The sequence below is a fragment of the Polypterus senegalus genome, chromosome 11 (assembly GCF_016835505.1).
Source record: "Polypterus senegalus isolate Bchr_013 chromosome 11, ASM1683550v1, whole genome shotgun sequence".
Lineage (NCBI taxonomy): Eukaryota > Metazoa > Chordata > Cladistia > Polypteriformes > Polypteridae > Polypterus > Polypterus senegalus.
In genome coordinates, this window is record NC_053164.1 from 70,056,277 (window position 1) to 70,070,484 (window position 14,208).

The 14,208-nt window shown below is 37.3% G+C and overlaps 1 protein-coding gene across 2 annotated transcripts in view; it reads left to right on the forward strand.

The window, feature by feature from the left end:
- The window catches only part of b3galt4 (UDP-Gal:betaGlcNAc beta 1,3-galactosyltransferase, polypeptide 4), a 26,947-nt gene continuing 12,739 nt past the window's right edge, over positions 1-14,208 (forward strand). The window contains exon 1 of one of the 2 annotated variants that reach the window (XM_039768973.1): positions 1-263. The gene's annotated coding sequence lies outside the window, so the exon portion shown is untranslated. Of the gene's footprint in view, positions 264-9,034; positions 9,336-14,208 lie in introns of those variants that run through there. The other variant, XM_039768974.1, reaches the window with a different exon arrangement.

Genomic DNA, 14,208 nt, shown 5'->3' on the forward strand with positions numbered 1-14,208 from the left:
GGGACTGTAATTACGCATCGCGCAAAACGCTAAGTGGACGCACTGCAGCATGCGCAAAAATGAAAAAAAAAAAACAACATCCCGTTAGTTACATTCCGTGAACCAGATGTATTATCTCATACAAGGGGCATTGACTTTTCACTGCACTATTATCACGGAATAAAAAAATAACTGTCCACTGTTATTGATGAAGCCGTGGAAAACAGATTGATAATAGACTTGAACCCGGGAAGTGACCAACATCTTTCTGCATTTTATTACAGGTAAATCATATCTGTCGGTTCTAGTCAGTATACGGAGAATGAATGATGAAAATGAATTTAGCGCAGTATGCTGTTAATTTAGTGTATTACTTTAATAGATTTTCTTTAGCTCAGATTGTTTGCTAGGGATGTTTTACCAATTAGTTAGAAGGAAAGGCTTTCGAAGGCAAGTCCATTATATCGGACTTACTTGAACAACGATCACAAGGATTATCAAAAGCATTTTCGATAGAGTGAAGTTTTCAGGTTGTAATGCTATGTCACTGGGCTTTCTCTGAGTGTAACCAGCGGTCCTCCCGATTTGCCGAAGACTTGCTTTACTTGTCGCCCATTCGAAATTGGGCTGGTGTGGTTCTGCCCTTCCATTGTCTGGCGTGAGGAGTTTTCTGCTTTGCACTAACGAGAAGGCGGGATCATAAAAACACGGATGCTGAAGTAGTTATTGTTTTTACGTCGCCTATTTAATTTTCCTTAAAGAACAATGCCGATTGTTCATCGTCGCATATTGCCTCCTTTTAACTGCAAGCATCAGCAAAAACAATTTATACGAATAACTCTAATAGTACCGTTTAAAACGGGGCATGTCTATAGCACTATTTATTGTTTTGTATCAAGCCTAATTCTGTGTTAAATGATTTAATTTGTGGGTCTGAAATTTATCATCCACGCTTATGGCTGATGGTGTTCGGTGCTTTTGCTGAAGTACAGTTTTGCTCCAAGGTGGAGTCCCTTCTTTCTGAAACTATAAGGCCCATACAATGTGTTCCATTTCCAGTCAATCTGCAACTGACAGCACACATTAGATCTTTTTTTAGCATTAAAGGAAAACTTGAATTCAATAATTTCAGAACTATTCGAAGACACGCCTTACAGTAACTGTGTGAGAGTTTCTGACAGTCTGTCACCGGAAGACTAAGGACAAAGACAGTTCTGGATGTTAGGCTTTTCTCCCGAATCGTAACCTGATTAAGAAAGGATTAATCCAATGTTTTCTGAACCCGCTTTACCAGCAGCATTAGCCAATAGGCAGAGACCTACTCTGTGCAGGATATCCACACATCACAGAAGTCGCTCGTGTGCACCCACACTCTCACAAGCTACACATTGTATGTATTTAGAGGCGACATTTGACCTCGCGTGTTTGTTGTTGATGCCTGAGCCTAAACGTGTTGTACCCTAAATGAAACCCCGCGAAAGATGGCCGGGGAGCTCGTATAAACACAACGGAGGCCAAGACGCTGCCCGCCTTTATTATGAAACTTTACTGGCGATTTTTAACCGACTTGCTCAGTTCAGAAGTTGGCGATCTGTCATTTTTTGCAAGACAAGCATTGTCACTGCAGAAATGTACCGATTCACCCTGTTGTGTCATTTCTGTCATACGAGCACAGCAACACTCACAGCATAAATACACCAAATTATAGCGGCACAAAAAACATCCCGCCGTATAAGTGATTGTGAATTTACACTACCCCAGTCTAAGGACGTATTAAAATAGCCGAAAACATTCGTTCGTGTAAATAATTCCATCCATCCATCCATTTCCTAACCCGCTGAATCCGTGTAAATAATTCCATCTAAGCTATAGTTAGGTTTGGATATACAGTATATGTCGTATACGCCGAATTAAACGTAAGTCGTTACCCACAACATACACATTACCGAAATGGTTTGCGTCTCATATTGTTATACTTAAGATCCTAATAAAGTGTGTTATCCGGAGAAGAACAATCTCATTCATCCGTTATGTGAATCTGATGTCACGGGGGCAGGTCCATCGTTTCTCCCCGAATCATCTGAAGATCACGCGACTCCCTCTTGACGTTTGTCCTCTTTACTTAAGTGGATTAAAGGAAGACTATCTGCTGCTGGTGAAAAATTAACAGCGGTAGATATGCAAGGCATTTTATCTTTATGCAAAAAAAAAAAAACCCACATCAAATAAAAATTATAATACATCATAATATTAATCACATTAAGTGATATTCCCTTTCTTTAGTCCAGTATCTCTAGAACTTGTTTCAAAGTGTCAGTTTATATTTAGATTTGCATGCGAAACTGTGGCGTTTTCATACAAATCACTATTACATGGTGACAGTTAAATACCAAACTAGTCCTGTCTGAATTTCTGGAAGCTGCTTTTTGTTTTTTAGTCTTTTACAAAGTACGCATGTATTTCTTCAAACTTAGAAAGTGTAGATTGCTGATTGAATTTTGTTTTATAACAATCAACAGGATTGGGGTTTGTTATTAAAAAGTTTCATCGCAAATTAATTTGACAATTTATATTTGGATTCTTCTATCTCGGACCGGTCTGGTTATATAGTTGGTCTAAACGTTTGTTCAGAGGGGTTTCTGTGGAAAGAGCCTGTAAAAATGAGCACAATGTTTAGGAGTATTATACATTCTTATAAAGGAACCAAAGAGAGATGCATCCACATGAAATTTCTAGGAGGACTTTATATTTAGATCTGTAAACGCTTCCGAAAGAAACAGATAATAACAGATTTGTGAAATACCAATAGTTTCACCATTTTAAAAGTGCTATTGCTGGATATACTAACACAGACTAAATTTAGGTTTTCTTAAAATATTATCGTCCTGCTAGGTAGCCCTCTATACATTATAGATTTATGTTTTGTCCACATATTAGAAATCTTTTCAAAAGGCCAAAGATTCAATTTCATATACCCTCCCAGAATGAAATGTCTTTACAAAGCAATGGTATTATGATGAGCAATACACAACCCAGCAAAGTGCCATTAAATTAAAATGTGTTTTTTAACAGTGAATACACATACAATTGCTAAGATACTGTATAGTTTACCCATTATATTTGTTGTTTAATGGTGTAGCGATTTTGCTTTGTCACCCAAGCAGTCTAGGTTTAATTCCCAGTCTATAGAAATTGCAGGTTTCTGTTAAAAAAAAAAAAAAGTTTCAATGCAAGTCAGTGTGCTGTATTGAATGAAGAACTGGCAGTGAAATCATGGAGTTGCTATCACTGTAAAAATTTGACTGTAAATTTACAGTAAAATACTGGCTACTAGTTGCATTACTCTCACAGTATTATGCTGTATCATATTACTGTATATTACAATAAAAAAATCCTATAAAGTGACTTAACGGTAAAATTGATTATTTTAGTAGTGTGATGTATAGTACCCTGCTGTTGAGTTGTAGTAATTAGCCATTTTCAATTTACGTTAATTTTCTGTAGTGTTGCATATTGTAATGTCCCTTTCCAGGCAGGAGAAGTAAACTGCACGAGCAAGTGGTTCCAGCAATCAAAAAAAATGTGTTTATTGTTCTTCTGCGATAACTGAACATACAGACTCAAAACGAACTGTACAAGAATAGAGAAACCAGGTGTGAACAACACTAAGCTACTACAGTCTTATTCTCTCCTTTTTTGGCATAAAGAACCTGCTTAACAACTCCCATACCTGCAGCATCCCAGTTGCTGCTTTATTTTAGAGTGGGAGATGGAACTCCTCTGTGCCCGGGCCACTCCATAGGTTTCTGAACAGCCACGATTTGCATGGCTGTTACGACACACACCCGCAGGTTAATTTGTTAGATTGTTACAATATTTACTGTAACAGTATTTTAGTCAGTAATTCACTGTAAGTTTACTTTGAAATAAAACTATTAAATACTGTATAAAAGACTTTATGACAATCTTGATGAGCAGTCCATTCATCATAGCAAGTTTGTCTAATATACAATAAAAAGCTTGGCTGTTCACTCTTAAAAATAAAGGTGCCAGAGTGGTTCTTCAGAGTGATGCCATTTTTGGTTGCCAAAAGACTCATCTACATCAAGGTTCCAGAAAGAACCTTTATTTATTTAGATCTGCAACAAGCTCAATAAAGGAAGTGACATGAACAAATGGCAATAGAATTGTGAAATACCAATGGGTCGTGGTTTTAAAAGAACTTTTTCTGCATACAATAACACAAGACTATGTTCAGTTTTTCTTAACCTGTAACTATCCTGCTAGATAGCCTACCATATGTTAACGATTGAATTTTTTTCTACACATTAGTAAGTTTTTCAAAATAGAAAGAACCAGCTTCATATGCAAAGAACCCTTACCGGAATGAAACGATGCTTTGCATATGAAGCAAATAGTTCTACAACTTACTAAAGAACCATAAAATGCAGTTAAAAAAACAGTATTTTTCAGTGTAGTTCAATGGTTAAATATTCAACCATCAATAACTATTAGAGGCATAGACCAATAAACGGCCTTATCAGACAATCAGCTTTATACATGAAAGTGGATCCAATCTATACATAAAATGTTTAGGTTGTCTATCTGTCACACAAAAACTTGTGCTCCACTGAACCTTGAAACTTGATCTTGGTCACAGCAAGTGGCAGGGCAGCCACACATTGCGGTTAACAGGAAAGAAAAACAGTGGTATGGACAAAGTGGTATGGACACACAGCTTTGAAGATGGGGAAATAACCGCACCAGTGTGGCACATTACACAGGATGATTGATCATTTTCATTACAAATGACAGTGATACACTCTGAGTGCAACAGAAAGTCATACATGACCACAGAATTGGAGATGCTATTTTTTCTGCCACACTATTGGGTTTTAAGTCCTTTGCACAGCAAACAGCGGCAAGGCCACAAGACAGGGCTGACAAGAAACAAACACTGTAAGTGTACACAGCATATCTCTCAGGAGAAGAGCCATGGCGACATCAGATGGTAGTGAAGGATATTCCCGAAACCTTGCTGTAGTGACCTGGAATGCTGTATTTCCTTAGAGGCATGTTTCATCAAGGGGCAAGGGTCCAAGTGTCAGTAGTGTTTAACTGAACTATTTCATGCTATCTAGTGGAGGTGGAAAGGTTACTTTTGTGATGTAAGGTGTACTAGTGTGCTCCAGTTTATCAAAAATAACCCAACACAAATCAGCTTCCATAATCACACAATAACTTCTGCCGATACAGAAAACCGAGTTTGTTAACCATCTTAAAGTTCTTGCTTCCCACAGTGCAAGGTGTGGGGCTTATCAGGAACTATTTGTCTTGTTGCTGTAAAGAGGTGTTCATTATGCAAATACTGTAAATTTGTGTATATTTAAAATGCTGTGCCATTGTGACTTTACAGTAATACAATTATTCCTAAAATATTCTTGTGTGTTGAAACAGCTAGTTAGTTTTTGGCAGCTAAAATATTGCCTAAATTCACATTTGCAGTCATCTTATTTCCCTAATGTAACATTAAGTTGGGTTTTGAAAGTCCCTCTCTCCATCTCACTACTTGGTCACTTATTCCTTGTTTCTGTGGGTATCTGAGTGAATTAAAAGTGTCTAGTGTTTGTAAGAAATCAAACATGTTTCCAACTTCCTTCCATGTTTCTGTAGCCAGGATTAGACGTTTAGGTGTCATTTTACCAGTCATATAAATATGAAATGGTCTGAAAATACACAGACTGAAAATGTCCCAAAATATAATGTGGACTGGTCCAAATATAATTGTAGAGTAATTTACTCTTTTATGACAATAGATGGCTTAGCCAGTTATGATTACACAGTACATTTTTCACTAAAGTATTAGGAAATAATAAGAGCTTGTCTCATTTCCTACCTGTGCTTTGTGTGACTTTAAGCAATTCATATAGACTCATGAGCTCCAAAAGCTAAAAATAACACAAAACCTGTTAGGTAAATCTGTAACACTCCCTGCTTTGGTAAGTCACCTTGAACAACAATGACATCGAAATACTGATAAATTAATTTTTAAGCATTTAAATCCAGTTTGATTTTGTGAAGGTCAGAGCAATTAAAAAAGGAATTCCATGAAAATGCTACCCCTTTTTGCCTGTAAGCAGTTGGGAAGTGTATATATACACATATTAATGTGTGTATTCTTTACAGTACTAACATTTTTTGTTATTGTTCTTTTTTATGGAAGCCCTAAATAGACATTTCTGACCTGCTGTTCCTAGTTAATAAGCACTGGACTTTGGCCACTGAATTTTCATTACTCCATTGTGGACTCCAGCTCTCCCCAAACCAGCCAGTGAAAAATCAGATTCAAGAAACGAGTAGACAGAATCAAATGTGAAGGCTCATTTGGGAGGCAGCACTGCTAATCTAAGCAGCACCCTGGAATGTGGACATTATTTGAGTTTATCTCATATAGCACACTTTGATCCAAAATAACAAAGTGCTTTACAAGAAATTAAAAGCAAAACCAATTACAACTAAAAAAGAATGAAAAGCTAAAATTCAATAAATATACACAAACCTACATAATACCAATGTTTCATGATTTTAACAATATGTTCAATGCTATGGTTAGATGGCCAAGGGAGGACAGGAAAACAAAAATTCCAGCTGGCAGGAGGCATCAGATAATAAACCTGCACGGGTTCAAAGGCCAAAAGATCACTCAGTCCCCAATAGACATTCTTTAAAATATAAATATGCTCAGGCAGATCATTATTGTTATAATACTCTGCCCTAGATGATTAGATGCAGTGAGTCGCCTTGAAACTGGAATGTCCGTATTCGCTTAAACATCATGGGCTGTTGTCAACATGGCGCTGGCAAAAAACAGTGAATGGTACAGTTTAGTAATGATTGCAAATCTGTAAAGTATATGATATTGCAATAAATATTTTAATCTATTAGAAGTTGTTCAAAAATATTAAAATATAAACTTAAAAAGTGAGTTTTTAAAAGTGTCTCATAATATTAGCCTGGTGTATTCCTATTGGTAAAGCCTTCCAGATTTTTGGTGCATAACAGCAAAAGGCTGCCACACCACTTCTTTTAGCTTTTGAAATAATAATGAAAACAGTGTTTGTGTATCTAAGATTACAACTAGGATTTAAAGGGACAGACCCTCCAAAATATAGCAAGAGGAAGATTACTCCAAGCTTTATATGCTTTATAATTTGTAATGAAACTTTTAAAATCAGTTCTAAACAACACAGGTAACCAGTATAATGATGTATAAAGACTGGTGAGATGGCCTCAGATGTTATTTTATTGTTTAAGATTCTTGTTTCCAGAAAGAACCATTTTTGGCATTATCTAACTTGACTTTCAGAAAGCATTTGATAAGCTGTGGCATGAGAGGTTGGGCATCAAAGGCAGAGAAGTGGGAGCTCAGGGTGATGTCTGTAGATTGGTACAAAATTGGCTCAGACACAGGAAGCAGAGGGTGTGAGGAACCTTATCACACTTGGCTGATGTTAAGAGTGTTGTTCACAGGGGTCAACGCTAGGGCCACTGCTATTTTAACATATATAAATGATTTATATAGGAATATAAGTAACAAGCTGATTAAATTTTCAGATTATACCAAGGTAGGTGAATTGGCAAATAATCTGCTGTAGAATCCATTGAATCATTACAGAAGGACTTGGATAGACCAGGGGCTTGGGCAGATTTGTGGCAGATGAAATTTAATGTCAGTAAATGTAAAATATTACATTTAGCAAAGGGAAATGTTACGTTTGAATACACAAAATCAAAAGCACACCTTATAAGAAGGATTTAGGAGTTGTAGTGGACTCAGCACTATCAACGGTGTTCAGAGGCCATTAAGAAGGCTAAGACAATGTTAGGCAGCACCATGAGTATAAGGTCCAAGGAGGTTATGCTCAAGCTTTGTAATGCACAGGTGAGGCCTCATCTGGAGTGTTGTGTGCAGTTTTGGTCTCACAAAATGGACATAGCGGTGCCAGAAAATGTCCAAAAAAGACCAGTGAGATTGATTAGGGCTGCAGGGGTTGAATTATGAGGAAAGATTAAAAGAGCCAAGACCTTTTCAATTTAAGCAAAGAAATATTAAGTGTTTATAATTATGAGAGCAATTTTGCATGGTGGATTGAGACTGTTACTTTAAAATTAGTTGATCAAGAACAACAGGATTCAGTTGGAAACTTGTTAAGTTAATGTATAAATTCTGCACAAATATTAGGAAGTTTTTGTTTACACAGAGAACTATAGACACTTGGAATAAGCTACCAAGTTGTGTGGCAGACAAGGATTTTAGGGTCTTACACTTGATGTTTTTAGAAGAATTAAGTGAATTTGGCGTTTGTTGGGTTGAATGGTCAGTTCTTGTCTTGTTCTAACTTTCTAATGTAATAGGTTTGAAAAACAATTGATCATAACAGATTTTTTAAATAGTTTTATGATTTTAAAGGGACTTTTGCATCATTAACTCAGCTAAGTTCACGTTTTACTGATCTGTTAGCATCTTGCTAGGAAGCCTAGACATTAATGATTTCTTTTTCATTCACACATTAGGAACTTTTTCAAAACCCAAAGAATCAATTTCACGTGCAAAGAACCCTGCTAAAAATGAATTGGTTCTCTGTCAAGCAAATGTTTTAAGAGGAACCATACAAACCAAAGTGCCATTAAATAACCGCTATTTTAAGAGTGTAGCCGCAGTCAATTTATGTCTTTCTTAGGTAGTCCTGCAAGGACTGTCTAGTCGGCTAAACGAAAACGTTAATTCGTTTTTCAGCATTTTGACGTTTTACTGGAGGTCTAAACTATGCAGTGTTGTTTAAATGAAAAAATAGTTAATATGCATTTTTGAGGATCAGATTAATAGTAACACTAAAGTTCTTTACATCTGTCTGAATTTGTAAAGCTAATCGTGTTTATTTCAATGGCCCCCACTCAACAACTAAAAATGTAAGTTTCTTCCTGGTTTAGCTTCAGGAAATTACTATTAGTCCATTTCTCAGTGCTGGTAAGGCATTACATCAGAGCGTGCAGGGTCTGTCAGCCTTGCGCAGTGTCATCTGGCGGTATAGATAAGGAAATTGTCATCATTCCGATCGCATAAAAAATCTAAAAATGGTTTTAAGCAGTTATCACAAAATGAGCAGACATGACAACCCAGTTCCAGAAAGTGAAAATAAAATAAAAACGTTGGATGTAGTTACACATTTCTGGAACTGTTTTTAGCCAAAAGTTTTTCAGGTTCGCATTGAAAAACGTGATAAGGCGTAGTCAACGACAGAGCGGCAGTGTGCCCTAGCAGCCTCACAAACCGGTTAGACGGACACCTGCGTGAGGTAAGCATGCTCTTATTTAAATCTTTCGTTAGCGAGATTAAATTGTAAAAACTTTCATTAATCAATGTTTGTATTGCTGTATCAACTAAACTGCTTACTGAAACCGCTTAATAGGTTTCGGAGGGCTGGTATTTTCGCAGTGCAGGGGAAGTTCAAAGCTGATTAATTACATTTCTGTTTGTACTGCATCGACCGCATTGAAAGCGCTGTTTTCTTAATCGAATTATTAAAATATACCAGTAATAAAGGATTGTTAAATATCATTACATTAAAACAAAAAGTGCTTTGGATGAAAGGGGAAAGCGAACGTGAAATGAGTGCGTGGATTTGCACTTAATAATTATTTTAGTCGCATTAACCGTCAGGGGCTGGGGTCGGTTCATGTCTCGGTGTGCATGTTCTCCGCGTGTCATTGTTGGCCTCTTCGATTTCGTCGCACATGAGGGCAGAATGGCGGTTCATAACTGCCCGAGCGCACAGTGCGTCTCGTAGCGTTGGTTGGTTGCTTCGAGAATGGTTGGTGGGCTCCTGCTTCACCCCGTGATTTCATGAATAAGCGCTGAGTCTCACTGAATCGATCATTTTTGAACAGTTTCACTAAACGAGTAAAAAGTGAAATTCAGGCTGGTCTAGAAGTGCACCTTACCTCAAAACGCAAAAGTAATATCTTGCTTATTTGACTATTTTGCATCTTATCAGCTGCAGGGGTTTAACAACCTATAGATTATCCATCCATCCATCCATCCATTTTCCAACCCGCTATATCCTAACTACAGGGTCACGGGGGTCTGCTCTAGGCAATCCCAGCCATCACAGGGCGTAAGGCAGGAAACAAACCCCGGGCAGGGCGCCAGCCCACTGCAAACCTATAGATTATAATATATATAATCTCTGATCTTGGGGTTTGTGAGTTGTGCAGGTGGGGTTTCTGCGCGTTCTCAGAGACTTGCTTTTTAGGTTAACTGAAGAAGCTAAACTCGTCTCGGAATGAGGGTGCGTGACTGTGTCCAGCAGTGGGCTTTTCCAACGAGCAAGTGCAGAAAATGGACGGCCTTGTATAACCTCTCCCTTGGGACAGCATAAGTAAAGACCTATCTATCTATCTATCTATCTATCTATCTATCTATCTATCTATCTATCTATCTATCTATCTATCTATCTATCTATCTATCTATCTATCAGACATCGCACACGAGCTGTATGAACAAGTCACTTTGAATTTTAATATGAAAGATACAACCTGTGCTCTTTGTCGGTGTTTCTTAAACCGTGGGTCGCGAACATGTTTGGGATAGTTTTATATTAAAATTAGCTGAGTTTTTTTTTTTGTTAAAAACTAACAACACAAACACAAAATAAAATAAAGCACGGGTCAACTTTAAACAAATACATTGCCAGGGCGGGATACAGAATAAAAATAGTTTTTAATTAATAAAAAAAAAAGTTTACACAATTTAAATACTTATATTTTTACATTCTGAAACAGTCAGTGTAGATACACATGTGCATCCATTTTAAAATGTTCAAACATAGGATTTGTTTCATTTTATGTATGTAATAACATGCCAGTATAATAATTAATTTCAAATGACATTTTATTTGTATTATTTTCAGTGTGGTTGTAATAACACAATATCTGTTTCTTCAAAACCACAATATCCACATTAGTTTCTTATTGTTTCTAACTCTTTCCAGAGGTTTTTTGTTTTTGTTTTTACAATAGGACATAACCAAAGTAAATGTTGGAATAGTTTCAGGAATATTATTACAAAATGTACCTCTGTCATCACTGTTTATTTTAAATCATCAAACAAAATGAGTGTTTACAAGATAAATTTCATTAATTATCTTGTATGTGACCACGTTTACTATTAATTATACAGTATTTATTTGATATGTCTACATTTTTTCCAAACGGTTTTCCATGTAAAGAATTCCAATATACAGCAAGCATGTAGTTATTTTGCAATGACGACCTTTGATTACAAACTGCCTGAAGAAGGGGCCCGAGTTGCCTTGAAAGCTTAAAGTCTGCATATTGTAATCTGTTCAGTTAAGCAAAAAAAGGTGTCATTTTGCTTGACTTCTCATTGCATCCATAATGGCTAACACGGTACAACACCCTAAAAACCTTAAAATTGATTATTTCATCCATAACTCAAATATACCTTCCCTGTAGTCTAATGCAAGCTAGAAATTGTTTAAATGTTTCTTTTGGACTATCACCAGTACTTCTTAAAAGAGTCGATGTTTCTATATTGCATCTCTTACAATTTGTTGTGTTGGTATGCAAAACAATGCATCCCGGGTAAGCTTCCATTTGTAAGACACAAACATACAAACATATTCTCCATGACACCAATGACCCAGCAATAACCAGTGAAACAATCAAACTAAGATGACTGGCAAGCAAATATGTGTACAAGAAAATGGGAGACCAACAAGCTTACAGTATGAGGTGAGGGGACCGCCATATGGGTCTTGAATGTCAAAAGGAACAAAGAAGGTGTGGCACAAGAATGTGAGGGTTTTAGTGAGTAGGGCTGAGATGTGTATGTTGTGCTCTAAAAGCAGTTTTAGTAGCCATGGACAACTGCTGGTTGCACATTGCATGTTTGCTGTTAAAGCATACATTGAATTGAAACCAAAACAGATGCAGAGAAGATTTTGTATTAACTTTAATGTTTCTTTGATAAAGTTTAATCTATGAAGAACCTGTTTGTTGAACCATTGAGCTCTATGAGAATGCTAGAAAATACCAAAAGGTAAGACATTAAATAGGATGTCAATTGGCAGCATTAAAATTCAATTGGTCCACCAAATTATTCATTAAGACTTTTCCTGTCATCTTATAAAATACAAATAGTGCTTTTTTATTATTTACCTGACATTTTTATCTAATGTGCCTTGCAACATTTAATATACCATTATTTACATTGTTTGTGTTTATCCAACTTGAGGACTGGCAGGTGAAGTGACTTGTTCAGAGTCACACAGTGTCAGTAGTGGGATTGGAACACATAGCCTCAGAGTTTAAAGTTCAAAGTCTTAACCATTACAACACAGTTACACTTTAAGGAATATGTGAGGCATTTTTACTCTGCTTAAATGAAAAGCAGGGTATGTCAAACTATTTGTGAAGTCATTGAGAAATATGTATTGTAAATTCTGAAGCTCATCTGAAAAAAAAAGTTTTTTAAAAAATAACATTTAGGAAAAAATAAATGAACTACATTGAATACTTGTTTTTTGACAATTTTATTACTTATTCATTGCCCTGCATCAAATGACTAACATAAATGACAATCCTTTCAAAAATCATCATAAGCTTTCACCACATCCCAAATACTGATTTTATTCAGCTTTACTAAAGCTACCGCGCACTGGTAGCGATATACCTCGGGAATCAATTCATTGATTTGAATAATTATTGTTTTATTAGCAAAACATTTGCTTACTACTTTTCTATTTCAATAATATTTATGTGAGGCATATGCATAAAAGGAAACAAAAACGTTTAGTGTTACCATTATACGGCTTTTACCTTTTTGACTATTTATGGCTCCCACTGTCATTATGACATCCTTTTCCTGGGCCTCAGTTTGGTATCGAGTCCCTTGTTTTGCACAGATTAAAAGTTTAAGAGACCCTGCTTTAAAATTATTTTTCATCAAATTTTACTCAGGACTTCCAGGCACGTTTACATTCTTTATTTTATTGATGGGTTAGCGTTAACCGGTTCTTTAACGCGCACAACGGATGTCGCAGCAGGGGTCTCGTCGTAAAAAGCTCAGAGTGAATCACCTTCCAGCAGAAGGAGAATATTTTAATGCCTGGGACAGGTGCACTAAAAATGGTAGACGGTGGATTTCTCTTACTAAACAGAGCTGCATGCCGCAGGGCTCGTGGCGTGTGCGCCTTTTGCGCCTCTAAACAGCGCGGGTGCTCGTGTGTTATTTATCACATGAGGCGCGGCGGTTGAGATGGGCTTCTGCCGTTAGGATCTCGGGAAGGGGGCGTCTTTCGTTGAACCCCGTGCTTTGTTACTGAGGTAAGGCATCGCGAAGACTGCTGAACTGTATGTAAATCATTTGCGCTGCAGTTAAAGCCCGCTGACTGGCAGAAAAATGATAGATCCAGATAGTGTCTGTAACGATTTGTTTAATGGGATGGGCGCAGGACAATTTCTGGGACTGGAATGCTTCCAGCTCCGTGCAGAAAGGAAAGTTTTTCATTAATTAAGCCGCAATAGTGCAAGGATAACAGAGAGGGTGTGAGAGGACTGTATCCCAGAGCTTCAACCCTGGAGCTCCAAGCAGGTAAAGGGGACTCTGGAGTCTAGGTGCAGACCTTAGGAGCTCCGCCCGGCTACAGTATGGTTAAGATTAAGGTTGTGGGAGGGTTATCTGAGTCCAATAATGACGACTGTCTATTAATGCAACTCCGCCTACTTACGGCTCCGGTGTTGAGGCTCCATGCTGCAGAGTTACATAAAAGAACAGGCTAGAGACTACAGTGGATGGAAAATTCAAACGTGGTTAGAAAATACCACACGTATCGTTGCCAGGGCAAGCAGAATATTTTTTATTGGTCGAATATGTTTTTATGCAAATCATTAAAGAACATCTAGTGCTGCAGCCGTGTAGGGAGGGCTTTAATCGAGGGGCTCACTCCTCAGTGATTAGTCTTTGCACGTACTCTAGCGGCAGCATGCATGGCTGTATGGGGCATATACATATACAGTAGAGGTAGACGCCGTATTCACTGTGTTGCCCTGTCGACACGATATGTCAGCGCATCCGCCATATTGCGAGTGGCAAAAGTGCCATTTAAACTAATGCAGGTTGACGTGGAAACCGGGTTATCTAATGAA